This window comes from Macrobrachium rosenbergii, chromosome 10 (genome assembly GCF_040412425.1).
Source record: "Macrobrachium rosenbergii isolate ZJJX-2024 chromosome 10, ASM4041242v1, whole genome shotgun sequence".
Classification (NCBI taxonomy): domain Eukaryota; kingdom Metazoa; phylum Arthropoda; class Malacostraca; order Decapoda; family Palaemonidae; genus Macrobrachium; species Macrobrachium rosenbergii.
The window spans coordinates 55,582,723-55,606,098 of record NC_089750.1 but is presented as its reverse complement, the minus strand read 5'-3'; the positions used below and the strand labels follow the sequence as shown (position 1 = coordinate 55,606,098).

General features: G+C 32.1%; 1 long non-coding RNA gene across 1 annotated transcript in view; it reads left to right on the top strand.

The window, feature by feature from the left end:
* Positions 1-767: 767 nt before the first annotated feature.
* Positions 768-23,376, top strand: part of LOC136842643 (uncharacterized) — a 39,454-nt gene continuing 16,845 nt past the window's right edge. Inside the window, exon 1 of the long non-coding RNA XR_010854292.1 lies at positions 768-951. This is a non-coding gene — a long non-coding RNA (uncharacterized lncRNA). The remainder of the gene's footprint in view (positions 952-23,376) is intronic.

Here is a 23,376-nt window from a genome sequence, read left to right as displayed (position 1 = left end):
GGAACAGGAGAATAAAACTAAAATGATCATGGTGTCAGTAGCATCATCATCATAAAAGGACTTGTGAAGATGAAGGTTTTATGGTAATGCTGGATTTTATGAATGTTTAAAAGGTTGTATAAAAGACGTGAAATATTTTTACGATGACCATCCAATATTTCGAGAGGAATATTAAAAACTTAATTAATACTGAGTTTAATAGAATGTAAATAACTTACATCTTGTGATATTTAAAGTAAATTTAACAGGAAATTAAAATAAATATGCAGAGGCATTTAGACAACAAATAACGCTTAGTTGGTTATTCAATACCGTGCAACATTAAAATTAAAGTTTTATCTTTGAAAAAATTTAGAGAGAGAGAGAAGTGAAAACTTGAAATTTTCAGACTTAATGATTTGGTCTAACATTTTGTACCAAGGATTTCATGAAAAGGATTATAGAAACAAGGTAAATGTGGACCCTATATTGTTGTGGATAAACTAATTATAGTTTATCATGTTTTCACACCCTTTCAATCTAAAATATGTCATCAAAGTACTTCAATGATTTATTACTATTAATTTTAATCTTTCTTATAACAGTACCTGTTTCTGTTAACATGAATGTACTTTTACACGCCAAACTTAAGACCGAGCTAATACTTTTCCCTTCTTTAGAATCCTTGCAAGAACAGTTTCTCCTAAGTGAGTCATACATGGTCAGTTATAACTTCTATTCAGTATACTTGTTTTCATATGCAGGAATTAGCAAAAGTGACAAAAATGGCAATGAAAACAAGGAAAGGTAATTCTCCAAAGTGATTGTTGACTATTTTATGGACTGACGTGTGTCAACGTTTTCTCAAGTAGTGCTTGATTGGGGACTTAGCGTAACCATGGCCAACAAGCCTGGAGGTTTTGTTGTCGTACCTTGGCGACAAAGGTCAACAGTGCGCCCGGTATCTTACTGGTAAGTTGTCTGAGCACGATGTTTAACCTCATAACTAGCAGCAGGTAATGGTCCATCTATTCTGTGTTCACTATTCTTCATAATAAGGTTCAATGTTGGTTGACTATGCCATTGTCGGTGACTGTGATAAGTATGGTGTTATAATGATTAAGATTTTACTCTAAAATATTTATGGAACAGTTGAAATAATATTCTCCTTATCATATACTTTTTATACCGATCAACAAATCGTCTGTCCTTCAGAAGGTAAATAACGTTGGCTGCTTTTGAGGTCTGATATGCATGATATAAAAACCGCACGGATGTAGGAAAAAAGCCGTCATCAATGACTGTAAAATTATGTTAATGAAAACTGAGAACCTTCAGCACAGGTGCTGAATGTCTAATGATGATCGACGTCGTATCCATTAGAATTTGAAATGACCATTGTTGCTCAAACTTAATAAATTTTCTTCTCCTGGGATGACGAGAAATCGAAGGAATCTATAGTAATTCTCAAAACAGTTTTGATGGCACATTCTTTTCCTAAGAATATCAGAATTAAAATGCATTTAAAGATTAAAAAACCGTTGGAATTAAACTCTTCAATGATCTGGACATTAACTGCAGTGGGAATATCTATCGTCCAATAAATGCAAAGCTTTACCAGAAAGAATGAGTAAAGAAATGACGTCAGTTCATTTCGAAATCAGCGAAAAAAAGAAACTAATTATTTATTCTGATATAATTTTTAGCTACATAATCATTTTCAACAATAAAGCGAGACAACTGTTTTAATAATTTTTAGGTATTTCTCCATATTTACTAAAAAGACTTTGATCTAAGGATAGACGACACATTCTGGATATTTCCATCAAAAGTAGGGATTATTATTATTATTATTATTATTATTATTATTATTATTATTATTATTATTATTATTATTATTATTATTATTATTAAAACTTTTTACAGGACGCGGCATTTTTATATCGTAATGAAAAGCAAAATTGGAAAATAATGAAAAACTTTAAATGAGAAAAGTTTCCGAAGCTGTGTACTGCACTAGCAACAGACTTGAATTTTATTGAACAATAACAGTAAAACTATGAACAGAACTTCAAGCTGCCCAATAATGATTATACATTTCTCCGAAATGTCATTTGTTAATGTTTCTTATTTAAAAAATATATTCGTCAGGTGAAAATGTAAGTTTTTTCATTTGTCATTTTGTTAATTCTATATAATATGCAAAGTTGAACATATACATACACACACACACACACTATACACTACATATATAGGTGTGTGTATGTCTGTGTGTGTGCGCTTGTTCGTATCTATACATAAGACCCGACATATAGCTCTAGAAGTTGCACACCCTTTAGATTGTAAACTTGGTTAGAGTCAGGAGAAGATTAACATTTTAAAAAATCCGTAGAACTCCAGCCTCATATCCCCATCATTATGATGGTCGGATTAATCATAATCAGAGGATCAGATAAAAAAAAACAAGTGCTTTGAAGAGACTTTTAAGCGTTGTAGGCAGTAGAATGCAATAATTAACTATAATTGCACAATGATTGCTTAAAAATCTAATTACGGGATAGAGTGTACTTGTGAGTTTGTGTTTTACAACAGATGGAGAAGTGTACCATACTATTCTCATAAAGTAAAAAAATTCTTGGAATTAAATTATGTAATATATATATATATATATATATATATATATATATATATATATATATATATATATATATATATATATATATATATGTAAGTATGTGTGTTTGTGTGTTTGTGTGTGTGATATGTTCAACTTTGCATATTATACTAAATTAACAAAGTGACAAATGAGAAAAGTTACATTTTCACCTGATGTGTTTATGTGTGTGTGTGTGTGTGTGTGTTCTTGAATCATTAGATATCATGTTTCCTCACAGACATAAATTGTTAAATGTAACTGCCCATTGGGATTTTATCATTTTCTATTCAGCACTCTAGCTTTCTGTAGAGCTCTCCGTAGGTCATGGTTGAGGTTAATAAGGGTGGTTCTCTTGTGAATTCTTCATCTCATTACATTTTGGTAAACCAGCTTCGATGATCTTTCATCATCGCCTTTACCTAAAAGAACGTAAACAAGTACGGAAACTATGTAACATCTAATTTTATGTTAGAATAATTGTTAAAGTATGAATGTTTAACACTCTCACATTTGGTTACAAGTACATAGCATCTTTTTTTTTTAATAAGTTACTCAAAATAGTACGTAATATCAGAACTGCATACTACTTCTGGTCGCTTTGACCCTATGAGATGAGATCTCAATGGCAACCTTAAATCAAATTCAGATCCACCAACCTCAAAACCCATAAAATGTTTTGTTATATATGGAAGTAGCCTTTATGGTTGATATGAATGACTGACATTAAGCTGTGTGGCATCCATTTTGATTTCCCCTTTAAAACTGTTATCTTTACAGGACAGTCGTTATCCTTTGTTAAAACCATATTCATATTTACGAATGATTTTCTAGTTGTATTTATCCTATAAGGACAAACCTATCCAAGACAAAATTGTATAATTTTCATTTTTGTGTGTGACAAAAGTGTTAAAACATCCTAGCTCCACGTAGATGGTATATCTTAATATCTCTCCGCTTGTGCCTTCCGCAGCATACTGTTCACTTTCCGCGATATCGCTAACAAGGTCTCCACAGCTTCGGAGCTCCTGGGCAAAGTAGAATCCGATGATGAACCGTTGTTTTGTGTCACTCTCACATCAAGAGTGTTGTTCTTAAAGATCATCTCTATTAACACACCGAACTATTTCGTCAAGTTCAGCTAAATCACTTTCCTTTGGGATGTTATTTAAACTTGTAATTGATACTGCAGTAACAGCGTGAGGTAAAGATGACAGGGGTGATTATATGCAAGGTATTTATACGTATACTGTCGGCCTTTCCTTTACGATTTCGGTGGCCGATAATAGTCACAGGAAAAAAAAAAAAAGTTTTGGCTATGAAAAAAGTCACAGAAAAAAAGTCACGTTGGTTTGTGGTGGCCGGTAATAAAGTCACGGGGAAAAATTCACAATATTTCTTGGGGGTCATTATCTTTATGATATTTACAGTCTTTTGTTTATGTTTTTACGGTAATCGCCGATGGGCTTGTACTAAACACGCCACAAAGGTGGATACATACCCAGTTAAAAAAATCCCCGACGGGTTTGTACTAAACACGCCACAAAAGTGGATACATACCCGGTTAAAAAAAATCCCCGACGGGCTTGTACTAAACACGCCACAAAGGTGGATACATAACCAGTTTAGAAAAAATCCCCGACGGGCTTGTACTAAACACGCCACAAAGGTGGATACATACCCGGCTAAAAGAAAACAAAAATCACAACAGCCTCGTACTACACACGCCGCAAAGGTTGATACATACCCGGTTAAAACCCTTGGGGGTCACTATGTAGGAAAGATTAATGTGACTCTTTTTCCTGTTACTTTCTTTCCTGTGCGACTTTCTTTCCTGTGGCTTTTTTTGTGACTTTTTTACCTGGATTCACGATTTCACACCCGACGACTTACCAAAGGCGAGGTGGCTTAGTTTTGGTGACTGATTACCGTCACGTATCGGAATACCTTCAATCTAGTGATGAAGAATGATATAAAGCCAGTACGTATATTAAGATGCATAAATATTCAAAGTTTCCGGTAACTCAAGACCCATGAGGTACAAATAAATAAAAAAAAAGCAAACCCAAAAGAAGAATGCGGCCCGAGGGCCTCATCAAATTCCTCTTCCGTATTCTCCACGGCAGCCTGATTTATTCTTTATTGCATTCCTTGCGTCTATTTACGACTCTGTTGTCGTCGTCGTTTGTAAGAAAACAAGATATCTTAGGCGGAATGCCGATTAGTCACCAGACCCAACTCCAGTACGTCAGCAGCACTCCAAAGATTTCTTTAGCTTTTCAGCATAAAACACCGTTAAAAAAAGTCGTGATTTTGCCCGGTGAGTGGACTTATCATTGTAGGAGGGATTATGTCAAAGCTAGACAAGAACAAACAGTTTGTGTTTTTATTCATCCCATTTTTCCAAAACATTTTAAGTGGCTTGGCAATCTCAAGAAGGGATGCAATATAAATCCAATATTAATCACCTATATGTATAAATATAATACACATGCACGCACACACACACACACACACACACACACACACACACACACATATATATATATATATATATATATATATATATATATATATATATATATATATATATATATATATATATATATAAAAAAATCAAGTACACTAGTGCACTAGGAGGTAATAGTATTATTGTGCTAATGACCCACTTTTGTTAATAAATATTTCGTTGGAAATTAGTTATTCTGTTACATCTTTATAAAATTGCGAATGATATAAAGACGACCTATGAACTTTAAACTTGACAAGATTGGGAAAAATATTATTGTTTTGACAGTGCTCTGAAAACTCGAGATCCAACTTTGTCTTTTCCATTTTTCTATATAACTTCTCCAACTTTTGACACTTAACAAGTAATGAATTTAAACAGCTGGGGCTGTGTATTTAAAGACGGAACAAGTCCTCGGCTCTTTAACATTTTTATAATGATTTGTTGTTATTTTAACTTTTCTTGTTATTTACTTGTTACTTCTTTTTTTTAGTTTTATTCTAGACTTTATTCTGGCAGGTCAGCTCCTCTCTTTTTTTTTAAACCTTGTGAATGTGTTAAAACCTTTTGTAACTGTGAAATTTTACTGAAAATGTCTTTATTGTAACTTGTTGTGTGTTTTGTGTTTTAAGCGTGATCTCTTACTACGTTTAACGTACAGATAACCATCAATTGTAAATTTCTAAAAGCAATTGTGCACAGTTTTAAAATTTCTTATTTATATCTATTGCAGAATTCACTATGGGCGCTATAACGTATTGGGAAACTTAGATATATACTGTTACAATGTGAAACTCGTGTGTTCCTGCCTTCCTCCTTCTGCCATTTTTTGAGTCTGCCAAGTGACCTCCTGCTAGGTTGGGCTGTGCAAGAATCTACTCTTTTGCAAATATGGAGGTGAACTGTTTTTTTTTTTTTTTTTTTTGGCTTCCTGTTTTTAACTGGCCTGGGATTAAGAACACTCGCACACGTCTGCCTGCTAGTAAGATCAAGGTATGGTTTTTCATTATTTGTTAAGTGTCGGAAGTCGAAGATATACAGAAAAAAACGGAAAATAAAACTTGGATCCCGAGGTTATATAATACTGTAAAATCAATAGTATTGTTACCTGTTTCGCAAAGTTTAAAGTTTACCTGGTGTCTCTATTATTCTCAGTTATTCAAAGATGCCACTCATCATCTACTTTTCTATGACATTATTTGTAAACAGAAAGACTGCGACAAGCAAAATAATACTATTACCACCTTGCACAGTGATGTACTTAATTGTTTCTCCGGTATTTATATATATATATATATATATATATATATATATATATATATATATATATATATATATATATATGTATATGTATATATATTTATATATATATATATATATATATATATATATATATATATATATATATATATATATATATATATATATATATATATATACATATATACTGTATATATATACATATCAAATATGATATTTATATATATATATATATATATATATATATATATATATATATATATATATATATATATATGTATATATATATATATATATATATATATATATATATTCTACTGGTCACTTATTACCAGGTACATATGTAACTGTAATAGCCACAGTGCCCTCTAACTTCTCCAATTCGTCACGATTTTTTGGATACGCTTGTCACTACAAAGCCTTAACATCCAAGTGCAAGAAATATGAAGAAATGATGATGTCCGGTAGCGAGAAATGAACCCGGTTTCCATAATCACAGCTAGGTCACGTTGCCGACCTGACCACGTGGTCAGGTCGGCAACGTGACCTATTAGTGATTAAGGAACCCGGGTTCGCTTCCCACTGCCGGACATCATAATTTCTTCATATTTCTTGCACTTGGATCTTGAGGCATTGTAGTGACAAGAATATCCAAAAAACCACGAAGAATTCGAGAAGTTTAGAGGTCATTGTGGCTATTACACTTACATATATATACATATACATACACTTCTATATATATACATATATATATATATATATATATATATATATATATATATATATATATATATATATATATATATATACATACATACATACATATATCATATACCCAAAGGGAATTATAATTGCTAAGCTTTTCGTCACCAATGGGATTCAGTCTGCTGACTGGTTAGGAAACGATGACGTACAGTGACGTTTTACCACTCAGCCATCGAGAGAGAGAGAAGTTAGTACCGACTCTGCTGTACATATTCCCGAAGGAGAGTGAATTGGATATCAAACGATATTTGTAGCGCAATAGCTGTGAATATATAAAAAGTAACTGTTTATGTGACAAAAATTCATAAGTAGTTACATGTTACCAGGACCTGCGTGTTACAAACGTACTAGTCACCTGTCATGGTGGAGATGGGATGATATCGATTCTAACTACAAAAACCTGATTTCGATAGAAATATCTGCAGCGGAGTTAGTATCATTTTAACTAATCTCGATGGCTCAGTGGTAAAAACGTCATAGTACGTTGTGGTTTCACAACCAGTCGGCACCTCCGATACACACCAGTGACAAGACGCTTATCAATTACCATTCCCCCTTAGGTGCACGTTATTCTCGAGGTCGAGTGTGTTGAGTATCAAACATCTGTTGCTAAATGCGTGTTAATACATACATACCTACATAAATATATATTTCTCCGTGTGTGTGTGTGCGTGTGTGCATGTAACACAAAGATTTCACTTTTAGAAATGGAAGTTTTTAGGTGAAATGCAAGAAAAGTATTGATTTAAAAATCTAAGTTTCCTGGCACTTCCCCTTCCAATAGCGGAGGCTGTTCATGAAGATTTTAAATCGAACCTGGCAAAGTTATCTTTCATAATAGCGGAAGACCATGACGACGGGAAACCATAAAAGCAGTGATGTAATGTCTCCAGTTCTTTTTTCCTAACTTTTATTACTGTCTTTGCGCCTTTCCGATATCCGTTGTTTTCAGCTAGGGCACAGACGGGTTGGGAGAGAGAGAGAGAGAGAGAGAGAGAGAGAGAGAGAGAGAGAGAGAGAGAGAGAAGAAAATCCTACAGCCATTTTCATACGTGTGGAGATTAGAACTCTACTAAATAAAATTTATTTAGTATATTTGAATGTCATTTAACTTATAGGACGGACCTGCAGAGCAAGTTAAAGAAGTGAAAGATAATAGAGGGGATAATGAAGGATCAATTAATGCACAAGACTCGAACCACAGTCATATTTAACGATGTCTCCATGCTCTGCTCATATTCAAGTTGCGGTCCCACTCATATTTCCTAATTCTGTCTCTTTTATCAAGCAACGTAATGGCAACTTCTTCTATTCAAATGAAATACACTTGTTACACCTCAGTCTCATCGATGGTACGCAGCCTGCATATATATATATATATATATATATATATATATATATATATATATATATATATATATATATATATATATATATATATATATATATATGCTTGTGTGTGTGTGTACGTAATACGTGTTTGTACATATACAAACACATTCTATCTGTGGTCAGATAGGATGACACCTTTTTTGCTGTTTTGGTAATAAATTCCGTCAAACGTATCCCTTAGCACAACTAAATAGTTAATTAATATGTTGCTTCTGGTAATATTTGCTTTTTATGAGTCCTGTTAAGGAATGCGAGAGACTCCTGAATTACACCACACCGTGGCTTTTAAAATTTAAATTATATGTCATAATCGTTATCAAATGTATGGGAAGAATGGCGCCATAAATCATTTAAAATCAAATGATGCAATATCTAAATTTCCACTGTTTCCGAATGAGCGCCATTCATTATTACGTTTTGCCTGATAAGACGCGTAATCCTATCAGTCCTTTGTTCCAATATGGTTATTCTAAAGATGTGACTTTCCAGCAGTTTGTCATACCATATATTTAATTAAACCCAATGAGTAGGAGAAAGATACAGAAGTAAAAGAATGCCTTTTTTTATTCAGAATTTATGCTCACACGTAGCGGTTCAGAAGGCTTTATCAAATAAAATGCATTACTTACAATACTTCCTAACAGCAGAACTGTATCATTATCAGCAAAATAGCGAATAAAGCAGTATGCCACAAGAGCGCTTTGGTAGGTTCGGTTTGAAAAAGTTCGAAAATGAAACAACTAAACTTGTTTAATGAATCTTTCAGACAAATGACAATACATATGGAAATACGATTCACGGAAAACATCTAAAAAGGATTCAGTAGTTAATGAAACATAACGAATAATTGAACGTCAGAATTGGTGAATAGGCTTTTTCAAACAAATAAAAAAACAAATTGTACGTAAAAGAAAACATCTTATCTCAAAATCCATTACAAATGAAATATATACAACATATATTCTAATAACCAACTCTGGAGATTGAAGAGCACCCGATGCAATTATCAGAAAAATCTGCCTTTCATAATTTCATATCAAAGATGAGAATAAACTAAATTCCACAACAAATTAGTTTTGCATCAGGAAATGATATTCACAACTTTGATTATTCTGTGATAATTCACGATTATTAAAACAGTTTTCTATTAATCTGGAAGCTCGCGGTATTTTCATTGCCACAAAGGATTTGTTCCCGAAATAATTTGCCGTAATACCAGCCTGTTTATCATCATTTCTGAGTAATTCCAAACAAGAAGAGTTTATATTTGCAATTATTTATTCATTCTAATTCTGCGTTGGGGAACAGGACAAAATATTCATTTGGGGAAAAACATTTGATACAACTGGAGATACTCCATGCAGGGGCGGTTATATATATATATATATATATATATATATATATATATATATATATATATATATATATATATATATATATATATATATATATATATATATATATATATATATATATATATATATATATATATATATATATATATATATATATATATATATATATATATATATATATATATATATATATATATATATATATATATATATATATATATATATATATATATATATATATATATATATATATATATATATATATATATATATATATATATATATATATATATATATATATATATATATATATATATATATATATATATATATATATATATATATATATATATATATATATATATATATATATATACATATATATACATATATATATATATATATATATATATTATATATATATATATATATATATATATATATATATATATATATAGATAGATAGAGAGAGATAGAGAGAGAGAGAGAGAGAGAGAGAGAGAGAGAGAGAGAGAGAGAGAGAGAGAGAGAGTCGACGAGACGACATCAAAATTTCCCTCTCTGTGCTTTTAATAGTCCGGGAAGCAGAACTAAACTGCCGGTTTTGGTTCATGCTTTGGTGGGTGGCTCCTAAAAAATTTATGCTGGTGTGAAAATTTCAGTTGAAACTCCAACACTTATCATTCGTCCTGACATAAATAACAACCGATGTTCAGTTTCATTGTCTGTCATAGCTGATGCCTTGCTTACTATATCCAATAAAACTTGAACGTGAAATTGTTTAGTTAATAGACGTTATTTTGTTTATTTCGGACAACGAATTTCGTGATCATTTATTTAAGCCTTTGCCTTTTTATTCAGGGGTTAGAATTTTTCTAGGTTACAAAAATGTTGACGGGCAGTTTGATTCCGTTATCTAGGCCGAACTAGAAGAAAGTGAAAAGAACTGGGGTATGAAACAGAATTGAAGTTAATTAAAGTCAAGGAAAGCAATTAGAAAACGAGCCCCAAAACTCATTATCTACTTTATGGAACAATTTATTATAATTAGATATCCACGAGACAAGTGCTTTTTCTTTTAGGTATTTTCATAAAATGAGAAAAGTAGAAAAGAAATAAGTGTGGAGTTTTACATATTGATCCACAGTTGCTTACTTAACGAATGTAAAAGCACGTATTTCTTCTGCCTCCCCAATTGTTTTTGATTACTCGTATGGGTTAAAACAAACGTGAGCTGTATGTTGTATCCTTTTATTTCATTACACAAAATGTTGTACTAAACATAAGTTGTAACAAAGTTTGAAGTTCAGTTCAGAAAAAAAGCACTATTAGAACAATGTTTTACAGTCTGATAGCAAAGAAAATTTTCCTTCCTTCCAGCAGTTCGTGCGTGTGTGTATGTCTCAGAGAGTCTAAGTGTCTTAATGTGTTGAATACACGGGACACAGTAATACTTTTCTTCCCTTTAGTTAAATGGTATTGGTATCACTGTGTATCATATTTTGCGATTAATTCCTAACTTGCCACTGGAAGTTCCATGATACCTAGATTACTGTGCTTGCAAAACGTTCATATTACCAAGTATTTTCCTTAGGTACTGTTGAACAGCACTTGTAACTGTATGGAATTAATATCTTTATATTAGACAGGATTGAGGGCAATACGTATTGGTTTTTTCATACAGTTCGAGGGCTAATGTTTTTGCATTTGTGTCCTTTAAGTATTGCAAACGCAACAGGAGCATCAGCAATAAAAGCAACAACAACATCAATAATAACAATAATAATAATAATAATAATAATAATAATAATAATAATAATAATAATAATAATAATAATAATAATAATAATAATAATACAGTAACACCGTTATTACTATTAGTACGTGAGCAATAAAATATTTACATGTCTATAACTTTCCCGTTTGAGGAAATCATTTTCAGTTGTTCATTTTCAAACAATGCAACAACAATAAAAATCAACAATAAAAATCAACGACAATAATAAATAATAATAATAATAATAATAATAATAATAATAATAATAATAATAATAATAATACTGTTATTTCTACTATACGTGGGCGATAGCAACTTTACATATCTTCCACATTCGATTTTAAGGACATCATTTGCAACTGTGTTACATCAGCTCGTGTATAATTTCGTGATATCTAAATATATATTTCAGCCCATAACAATCTCAGGGTCCAACACGGGATGCAATCTAGCGAAACGTTGCAACACGAACAATTACTGAAACGTTGCTTTGACTCGATGGTGTCTTTTATTGAATTCCACGTACGCAACTTGATACTTCTGCTGCAATCGTACTGCGGCTCAGATCAGTATTACTCTGTAATCTTCGCTGCCACGTGCGCTTGCGATACTAGCTTTAAAGTCCTCGTAAGTATTATTGCGCTTCCCCTCCTTCTGATGTGAGAATAAGTCAAATGGTGAAACGGTTATCAATAATCGATACGATCATCGTCGGGATTCATTGACAGTGTGTGTTCAAGATATTGGTTTATGCAGTCTTCTTGATAAATATCCACTTAAGTATTGGAATAATATAATTTTCTTGCTTACGTTAAAAATCGTAAATTTTTATACCTTTAGTAACGCTATTTTTATGTTTTTTCATTTCATTTTATTTAAAAATCTTGGTTTACCCCTCATTTTTTTTTAAATATTATCACCAAACGAACCTCTTCTTTGGTTCATTTGATAGCTCACTCCTTTTAAAACTTGAAGCAATACTTCATAAAAATGATGAAAGCAAGTTGAGCGTTCATGCTTCTAGCCTTTTATTGAACTCTGCATTTCAATCTGACACTTTCTTTACCTAATATCTTTCTGTTTTGATTCAGTTTATTGGTTTCTTCGCGTGTCTTCAGCTAATTTTCATAGACATGAATTTCTCAGATATTCTTTTAATAAAAATTCTCATAAAAAGAGAACAGGTGGTAAAGTCTCGTAAATCTTAAGTGAGAGAGCAAGAATCTTTAATTGTAAATATACTCTCTTGTCTACCTGCTATACGCAACACCTCACTGCGTACAGTGAATAAGAGGGATGTCTTATGAATTTTTTTTTCTTTTATTATTCTTACGAAAATTATACGACAGACACTTTGAGCAATATCAGTTACGGTATCCAGTTGTCCCGTCTTCGAGTGACCTATACTACTACATTCACCTTTCAACCTATGATTAATCTAAGTAGCCTCTATGATTACATTCATTTTATCAGAGAAAGCCCTCTCTAATGACAAACACACGGGTATGAGGAAATATTTCGAAATTCTAAATAACTGATGATCTGAGCGAGGTCTCTCTCTAAGAGAGAGAGAGAGAGAGAGAGAGAGAGAGAGAGAGAGAGAGAGAGAGAGAGAGAGAGATTGTTGTGTAGGGAATGTTTCTCTTCCCTCTTATTCATGGGTGCGTTATTATGATCAGGTGGAATATTAGATATTTCTTTTATTGGACATTATGCCCATTGAAAGAAGATTGCTATCCAGAATAACGGAAAACATTTTTAATGATCATCAGTTATCGACTATTAACCGTTGCCTTGAACACTGTTTTCTGATAGGAAATGATTGTCATAGAATTTTGGCTAATTATTCGTTTCCATGAATGAAAAGCTTTTTGCATGGTGGAAACTTTCAAAGGTCTTTATATGTTGTATCTATTGTAATTGCTGTAAATAACCTTGGAAGAGCAATAACTTTCTCCTATTATTACGCATCACTACAATCTATTTCTATTGTATCAACAGTAGAACCACATTATTTCACAACAACGAATGTTCATTTTAAAATATATCTCAGTATTACTAATTCAAATGTACTTGTTCATCTAAGTCCGTTAACTTGAAACAATTATGTTACAGTAATTTAAAAGTTTTAAATTACAGTTACGAATATTTTCTTTTAAAGCAAACCTAATGGAAATTTTTAAGTTTACATTCAATATCTTAGCATCCTTGTCGTGTGATGGAGAATTTTCCATATTTATCTCAATAAGTATAATATCAAGAAAAAAATCAGCTTAAATAATTGTGGACATTTTTTAATGTTAGTATTTCTGCACGAAAACGTATTAAATGCGTTACATTAAGGACTAATCATATTTGAAGAGCAAACATAAACTCAAATAAAGATGAGAGAATAAGCTGCATTAAATATTCTGTTTATTTAAGGGGGAAAGTAATGAATTAACAATATGACGAGATTATATGGTTTTATCCACTAGAAAATTAGGTTTCGAAAGTCTTTGGTTTTCTGAAGTAAGAAAGCTGTTTAGAGATGGTATCATAGTTATTGATTGATGAATTTTACAACAGAAAGCAATTAATTAATTGAATTCTATTTATCACTATCATGAAAACATAATCATTTTCGTGTCCAATTTCAAAGTCATTAACTCTGTAAATATTTAATTTGACAACTTTACTTATCCAGACGCTGGATTCTGTTTTTTATCTTTATGTGCAGTAATGACCATTTTTCATCCATATAATAGTTAAAGAACACCAGTGGAAATCAAATTAAGAATAAACAACCTTATAAAAACATATGGCGAAAGAAAGATCTGATCTCCCTGATATTAGTATATAGAACCTGTAAGATCATTTGACAGCGAATGATAAAGTGAAGCGTTTATGTCAAGGCAATTTCAAAATGCCCTCATCAGCATACCGTAGTTTTTTCATTGGTTAACCTATACTTCGGTGTGTACATGCTTACTCTTCATCAAAACATTTACACCTTATTAAACAACAAAGTTTCCCTTCCCACTGGTACTAGAATCTCGCTTTACTCTATAAAATTAAGTGAAATTTAAACCAGTATCTCTCATAATAAGCGTATTAGTGTAAGCATGTGTGCCAGTAACGAACTCTTTGACTATGATGCATTTAGCAAATGGATGCAAAGAATTGTCTCTCTATCGACTAAAATAATTATGAAATTTTTTGAAATGTTAGCTCATGGGCTACTGGAACACAAACGAACCGTGATCTAGAAATATTAACCTTAGAGAAAAAAAATGGTTTTTGTAAAGTACGTTTGATTTCATATTAGAGAATAGCATACAGACTTAACAAGCGAAGTTAATCGTAACATTTCCGACCTCCATACCAGTTTTAGTTTAAAATCATATAAGTAATAGTGCTCTTTTTCAGCATATATCTATGTGCTAGAGAAATTAACTGTAAAAATATTACCGAAAATATGGTGAGATGTCTCAGGGATGTGCATATTTAAGATTCATAATTTGTAGCCCTACAGTGCGCCTAATCCAGCGCTGTCCGTACTCTAGAGTTGAGAAGTCTTACATGACCTTAATAAAAGTACCTCATCCTGAATGTCCTTGTAATGGGCATGTCATCAGTGTTAGACTGATGTTGTTAGTCTGATTTATTCATAAGCAAACAAGGAAATAATCAAGGAGAATGATGTTGCTCATTAATATAAGTTTTCAATTTTTTTTATTTCACATTTATCCTATTTTTACTATATTAGTTTATTTTTATGTCTCACATCTAAACTTACATTTAGAAAATATTTACGGTAAACATAAAAATCATTAGCACTGCATGCAATGTATGGTTCTTTTACTCCTTTAGATAAATGATGGCTTCTTATCACGTATCTGACTGAAATTTTGCTTGACTGACTGAACTTCTGTGATAGTTTCTTATGATTTACAGTTTGTTTATCGTTCAGGATTTTACACCAAACATATGCAAGGTGTTTATTTACAAAACTGGGATAAGTATTTAATCATTTTCGTTCGTAACTATGAATCAATTCGTGAATCTCTTACAATTAATTACGAAATTTTATGTTAGTTACTATCCTATTTTCTACTTTAACTACAAATGAACTCAAATCGATGCAATTGATATGGCTCTACGTTAGTTGAGATGATTGCAAACGGCAGGAGCTGGAGTACTATTTTGCCGTACCCGTACCATACAATCTTGAATACTTAATGATTCTCGTAAATCCACGGGAAAATACCTCCACTATTTCTGTTTGTTAATGCGCGCGCGCGCGCACACACGCACACACACACCCACATGTGTGTGTGTGTTGGGGGGGTTTGTGTGCGTGTATTGGTAAGATTGATTATTTATTTTTAAGAAACTCCGAACTTCAGTTTATAATGATACTTGTTTTATTAACCAAAATCCATGGCAATGTACAGTGCATGTCTTTTTTATGATCTGAAACTCTGTTTGGTCCAACCAAAGCCTACATGAGTAAGGTAGAGGCTTCAAACAGCACTTAACAACCTTTCGTTCATTCGTCAACTCATTCGCTCTTTGTGAAGAACGCTGCTGTCCTTATCGGCCTGATATAATAAGTCCTTTACAGTCGTCTCATATTATATATTAGATTGTCTGATATTTTTTATTTTTTGATTACCCGACTCAACGGACATTTTGTTGGTGGGACTGTTATTGGTGCTGTTCATTTTTTTGGGAAGGATAATTACTTTTTCGGTGACATGTAGCTTGTTTTCGATGATTCAAGAAGAAAAGGTGTCATTTTTTATATTTTTACACCTCGCAGTTCATTTTATGCGCGTAACTATTCTGCTATAAAGTTAGCCTTGACAATTAATCGGGTCCTGTCAAGGGAAGCATATTTCCCAACTGTTTTATGGTTCGGCACCACCGATGATGAAAAGGTCCCGATTTCTTTGCCTTGTCCCTAGCTAGGATAAGTTAAAGTTAGGTTGGGTTAACATATCGGCCTCGTAGTAATTTGGGTGTGGGAAACATAATGAGATTAATTTTTAAAAATCCCATGGTTTCATGTTAAAATATAGCGTCTCGTTTCTCAGCGCACGTGCCGAGCCATAGTACAGTTGGTGAATATGCGTCCGGGAATGTAACCATTGTGACTGAGTAATGTACAAAACTGTGTGGTTATGATAATGATGACTAGTGAAAAAGTCACTATGGCAATTATGGCCGATTTGTTCAAGTTTCCGGTATCTTGACGTGATCTTGAAAAAATGAAAAGAGAAGGATTAACGAACATTTAAAAAAAAATTATATATGAAACGTTCTGTTTCTATCAAAAAAAGCTCACTTTGTGAAAATTTTAGCTCACTGTGTTAGCAAAGAGGAAGAATTTGATATAAGTAGCAATGAAAATGATTCTGAAACCCGGTTGAATCTTGAGCATGAAAAAGTTAAAACTGCAGAACAAGCGGCTCAGAAGAAGCACGTTGAAGCTCCCAAAGTAAAGCTCAGAGAGAACGTGACCTTCGCTTGAAGGAATTGGAAGTTCAAGGTAGGACAAGTGAGTAGTTGCGTTTTGATGTAACTAAACGTACCAGATTAATACCAAATCTTAATAAAGTGAAAGTTTCCAAGTACTTTCAGATGTTTCAGAAAATTACATTCAGTTTTAAGTGGGAGAAAGCATTTTGTCCTCCACTTTTGCAAAGTTCTCGGAGTGGAAAAACTCAGAAAGTGTTTTCATCTTGTCTACTGGTCAAAATGATGATTATGATATTCTGAAAAGTTCTGTTTTCAAGGCCTATGAAGCAGTGCCTGAAGCGTATAAGTAAAAGTTAAAAAATTCCTAGAATATAACTTTTTTTAACTTTTGCTTATACGCTTCAGGCACTGCTTTATGGGCCTTGAAAATAGAACTATGTATATATTTATGTATATATATGAATGTATGTATATGCAGTATATATATACATAGCCTATGTTTATAGTTTATATATATATATATATATATATATATATATATATATATATATATATATATATTTATATATATATATATATATATATATATATATATATATATATATATATATATATATATATATATATATATATATATATGTGTGTGTGTGTGTGTGTGTATATATAAATATAGGCTAAGTATATATGTACTGTATATACATACATATATACATATATATATACATAAATATTTATATATATATACAAATAAATGCGTATTTTATCTGTGTATATATTTATATATATACATATATGGGGTGTGTGTTTGTATGTGTGTTTGTGTATGTGTACATGTATGTAGATATGAGCATGTAAACAATTTAAACCATAACTTGCGAAAATCCAGAGAGGGAAATATCACTGACACTTACTGACTTAACCACTGATACAGTTGATCCCGCTAGCTTTTGTAACATGTATTTCATATTTTAATGATACAGCGTTAATGGGAAACCGTCAGTGCCACGGTGACTTTACCGAAGACTAAAGTTGTGGCTACCATTCATGCCGCAAGCAATCGCCGCCAAAGTAAATTACGAAATCCCGTTTTAATTATTGACGGTTGAACCTCAAATATTTCATTAAATGTCACCGAAACGTTTTTATAATTCGTGGAATATATTCTCGTTTCACGGATAGTGACATTGATTATTATTATTATTATTATTATTATTATTATTATTATTATTATTATTATTATTATTATTATTATTATTATTATTATTATTTTGGTGTTCTTGCTAAAATATTTATTTGGGTTGATGGGATGTAAGATGTAAAATAACTCAGCAGTCATATTATATACAAGTACCGGCAATATAATAAACCCACTATAACACCAACTAACGAAACAAGCATATTAGGCTAATCGAACCAGTGTTTACGTCCTGAATATCATCAGCATTACTCGCCTGCTTCAATACTTAGAAGCACTCTAACACACGACCCTTAAGAGTTATCTTAGTAATAATTCGTAGATTTGTAAACAAAGCTGTTATTCATATTTTTAACCTTTAGCTGTTGGAACCTGTCTGTGAACCGGCTATCACCAATTTTAGGTATCGGCCGAATCCCGGCTGATGTATTTTAGCCTGAAGTGCTGTTTTCGATCACTTGAGCACACATTCAAATAATAGGAAACGTGATTTATGTAGCAGTTATCCCCAGGGAAAACTGACGAAAAAAAAGGTGAATTGTCCAGAATAGAAAATTGTTTACTGTAATTCACGGTATACAATTCTCTCTCTCCTTATACAAGGCGCTCATCATGACAACCTACCAATTCAAGAACCCGTGATGCCTTAACTTTTATCCTAAAAAGTAGTCGTAGCACATAGAAAATTATATAATCATATAAAGATTGTAGGAAACCTCAAAGAAAACATATTTTTGAATTACGCTTGTCAGTAATTTTGATATTAAAAATAATCTCTAAATATTTGAATATAAATGCCTTCGTATATCGGTAGAATAATTTATATGATATAAATAGAAAATTAGAGTGGGTAAAACAGATAATAAGCTATTAAAAACTAATACCAATAAACGCTCGTATTGCACCCTTCCATAACGGGAATGTTTTGTTGACTTTATCCGACGGCATCACCTGCCGTAGGTATGAATGGGAGTTGCAAAAACCTATTCCACTCTCGCTGTTTACGTATCGATATAGTTGTCAGGTGTCACTATGTACAAAAGGCCGATTTAGATTTCGGCAAATATCACCTCCGGGGCATGTTCTCTGTACAAAGTGTTAGCTATTAAAGTATAGAGTTGTTGGAGGTATAATGAAGTATGAACATGATCTCCGTACCAGTTGTCTCTGTATTTCTATAACATTAATGAAATGAATAGACTTTTGCCTCATTTATTTAGACGCTACCTTATCCACTTAGACAATTGTGGGAACAACAGTTTTCCCAAATAGTTGGGTTTGCATCGGTAACCATTAATTTCTCATGATAATTTTTCCTAAGTGTATATATTTTCATAAAAGGGCTAAAATTTTATTTTTTATCTTATATTTCACGTCAAACTGAAATAGCTTTTAGATTATTACACCAGAATCCCTTGATGAAAATAAGCGCCTTTCACCGTTAAAAACAAAATTCGGTAACTCCTCCGTGAATAATTAACTAATAACTAACACTAAAAGGCGTTTTAATCATTCATTTGCATATGGAAATCTTTTGAATATATTTGAAGACCTTGTGGTATGGAGCATACTCAAAGTGACAACGGATGTGTTAGAAATCAGGGCCGTTAGTCACACATAGTGGCGCTTTCATGTCGTATGCAACATGAAGTCATCGGCAACAAAAAGGAATGACCGTCGAGAATTTTTCCAAGTTGGTAGTCTGCTGAAAATGTATTACATTTTCCTTAACTCTCATTTTATTTTTTATTTTTTCGTATTTTTTTGAGTGATATATTATATATATATATATATATATATATATATATATATATATATATATATATATATATATATATATATATATATATATATATATATATATATATATATATATATATATAAGATACTGAGCCTCCTCACGAAACTTGTGTATAAATAGACCAAAAAGAAGTATTTACTGTATCGCTTTTAGAAAGCACAGAAGGGTCTAATGCAAGGTGAATATATACATAAATATACATAAAAGCGGAATATCGAAGTAGGTTTCTGTATATGCTTGTGATCGTGAGATACAGAAAAAAAAATAGGAAGCACTCAAAAGCGGGTTATTGGAAGCTTATTATGTCAGAGCACATGAAGGCCTTTTGTTATTGATTTTAATATTTTTGAAAATAAGTTTTTTTTAATATGTACCAGTGCCTGCAATCGTATTTTCTACCACACTCCTAAACAATTTCTTGAGTTGCATTTTACTTATATCATCTCTCGCTTCCGACTGCGGTAAAGTTTCTTTCTTTAGAAGATATTTATTTTATCCTCCAATCGAGAGAATCGCTATAAATTACGAATAAGACAGAAATAAAATGTTCTGTAAGAATTATTTTCTATAGAGCCTTGTGCGTGGACCATAAACAATAATGGACGTATATTATGTCTTGGATAGAGTTTCAAACTTAAGGGATTATTATTATTATTATTATTATTATTATTATTATTATTATTATTATTATTATTATTATTATTATTATTATTATTGTTGTTGTTGTTGTTGTTTTAGTTGTTGCTGTTGTTGTTGTTGTTAATGTCTGGAGGAAACCCTCTTTTAAAGCACGGAATCGTCAAAATTATTGTTGCCTCAGAAGTGGTTACTTTGTAATCAATTAAAAATATCCTAAATAAGTATTTTCCCGTTCTTACTTTTGTCGCTTAATACGTCCACAGACTAATTCCTTTCTCGTCTGATAAAGATACGAGCACTATGAGGATTCCTTTGATAATAAAGAAAATGCCAGTGCAAAAATTGCAGGTAATATTCGTCATTGCGAGTATCTAGATGAAAGGCGTATTTTGTCGGGAATTCTAAGGCAATAGTTTTTGTAGGGTGTCTTGTTCAGAACAATGGGGACACTTGGGAGTATTTTCGCCCGCCTTGAATTTCTCTAGACAGTCTTGGGTCACGTGTCCCTTGCTACAAATGGCACAAACAGTGGGTCCTTTGCTACGATCCTGATGGTGACCATAACACTGGCAACTCAAGCACCTGAAATGCATGGGTATCTGCCTCGGTGGGTTTATCTTTTAACCATTTAACCGTTACCCATGGTAAACAACTTCCGGAGTTCCAACGGTTAGCGAAGAGCTCTTCCAGCAAATAGGCCTATTTAAAGTACCCAGATTGTCAGCAAAATGTAAAAATATACAACATGGCAATTGCTCTGCACGTTCGTGACCATTAGAGTGCGGATTTTTGTATTTACTACTAATTAGTTTTTTTTATAACGTTTACTTTAATCATTCTACTGTTTACCTTTTGTATGCATGTATTGGACTTATCTTTTTCTTGTAAACATCACATAAAAATAAAATACCTTGATTGGCCAATTTTCGATAATGACATTTATTTTTATTTATTTACTGAATCTTAAGCTTTTGCTTATTAACCCTTCTACATATCAATGATTTTTTTTTATAAACTAAGTGATGCATTAGATGAAGAAATGAAGAAAATTGGGTGAAAAGGCAAGGGAGGCATTGTTATTGTCTGCAAGTCCACAAGATAGCCTGAGGCGTAGATAATCCATGTTTTAGCGGTTTGACCGTGAACGGAATGCGAGAAAAGCGAGATTATGATATCGCAAAGAGGTATAATGTTGCCTAATTTCAGAAAAGAAAGTATGGTAATATTTTAATTGACATGTAACTTAATCCTCACAGCAGTAATGCAATATATCAGTAATGGTGATCCTGGCGTCAGAGTCGTGTTGGTTGTGCAAACTTGAAATGTTTCTTGTTTCTTCTTTAACAGATATGTGAACACGGCACACAGATTAGAATAAAAAAAAACTAGGCGCATAGCAGATTAAGATATCACTGTAGTGAATGCATCCTATGCTATTCATATGTTTTTGCTTAGCTGAACTATAATCCTTGTCTTAAACGTCTTTGAAACAAACCCAATATACTCTGCAGAAGCTTTTGTTATAAAACAATATCTTTACGATAATCAGAGAAAACTAAATGAATAATGATATATGAAATATATATATAAAATGATTTTAACTCACTTTATAATAACTAATAAGGAATGTAAACTGGAAAATAACTAAAAGACAGATCATATCTATCTTTCAGCAGAACATCAGAAATATTTAAAAAATGAATGTTTAGGCTGTTTAAAAATATGAGACTTCAGTTATCGATATTTTTATTGAATGAAAGCGACTTAGGACATCACGAATTCTGATATCAAAATTAATCTGTATAAGATACTTAAAGCTTCGCTATGAATGCTGGTGTTAATTTAGTTTTCAAAAATCGGTGTAAAGATAAGATAACGTCAACAATCCGCTGCTTGTATAATGTTTTGATTTTCTAAATTCATTCTCATATCAGGCAGGTAGAGTGGAAAATTTCGTAGCTATACTGAATATAGAGTAAAACTCTTTGTATATGTATATATGGGGAGTCTGTCTTTTATAAACAGCCCTGTAACGGTTTTTACGTTTAGAACTATACATATTATTGCATATGAATACATAACATAAAAAAGACAGTGTAGCGTAGTTTCTATTTCTAAGTTATGAAAAATGGAAGTGGAAGACATGAAAAATACATGGCTATCCTTCGTGCGTCGCAAATGAAATTAAGTTGAAATTAACATACTGAGTACCCGGGTAAAAGATTCGCCTAGTGTCCCATTTGTTAAAATTCTTTTTTGCACAATTACCAGTGCTCCATTTTTTTAAATCAGGAAACATATGTTGACCTATCTACAATACTTTACCATTTTTGTACTGAACTGCTAAGATAGCACATACTTATGAATGTGCATTTTTATTCGTTAGATTTGTCTATTTCTATAATAGAATTAACGACTTTACTCCTATTACAGTACTTTTGTAACCTGGTGAACAAAATTAAATGTCTGAAAATCCTGACCTATAACTCGATAAATATTTTTTGCAATATCTTAAGCTGAGACGGTATGCAACAACTAAAATCTAATTCGCCGAAAACGAAGCAGGATTTGCGTGAACAGAATTGGTG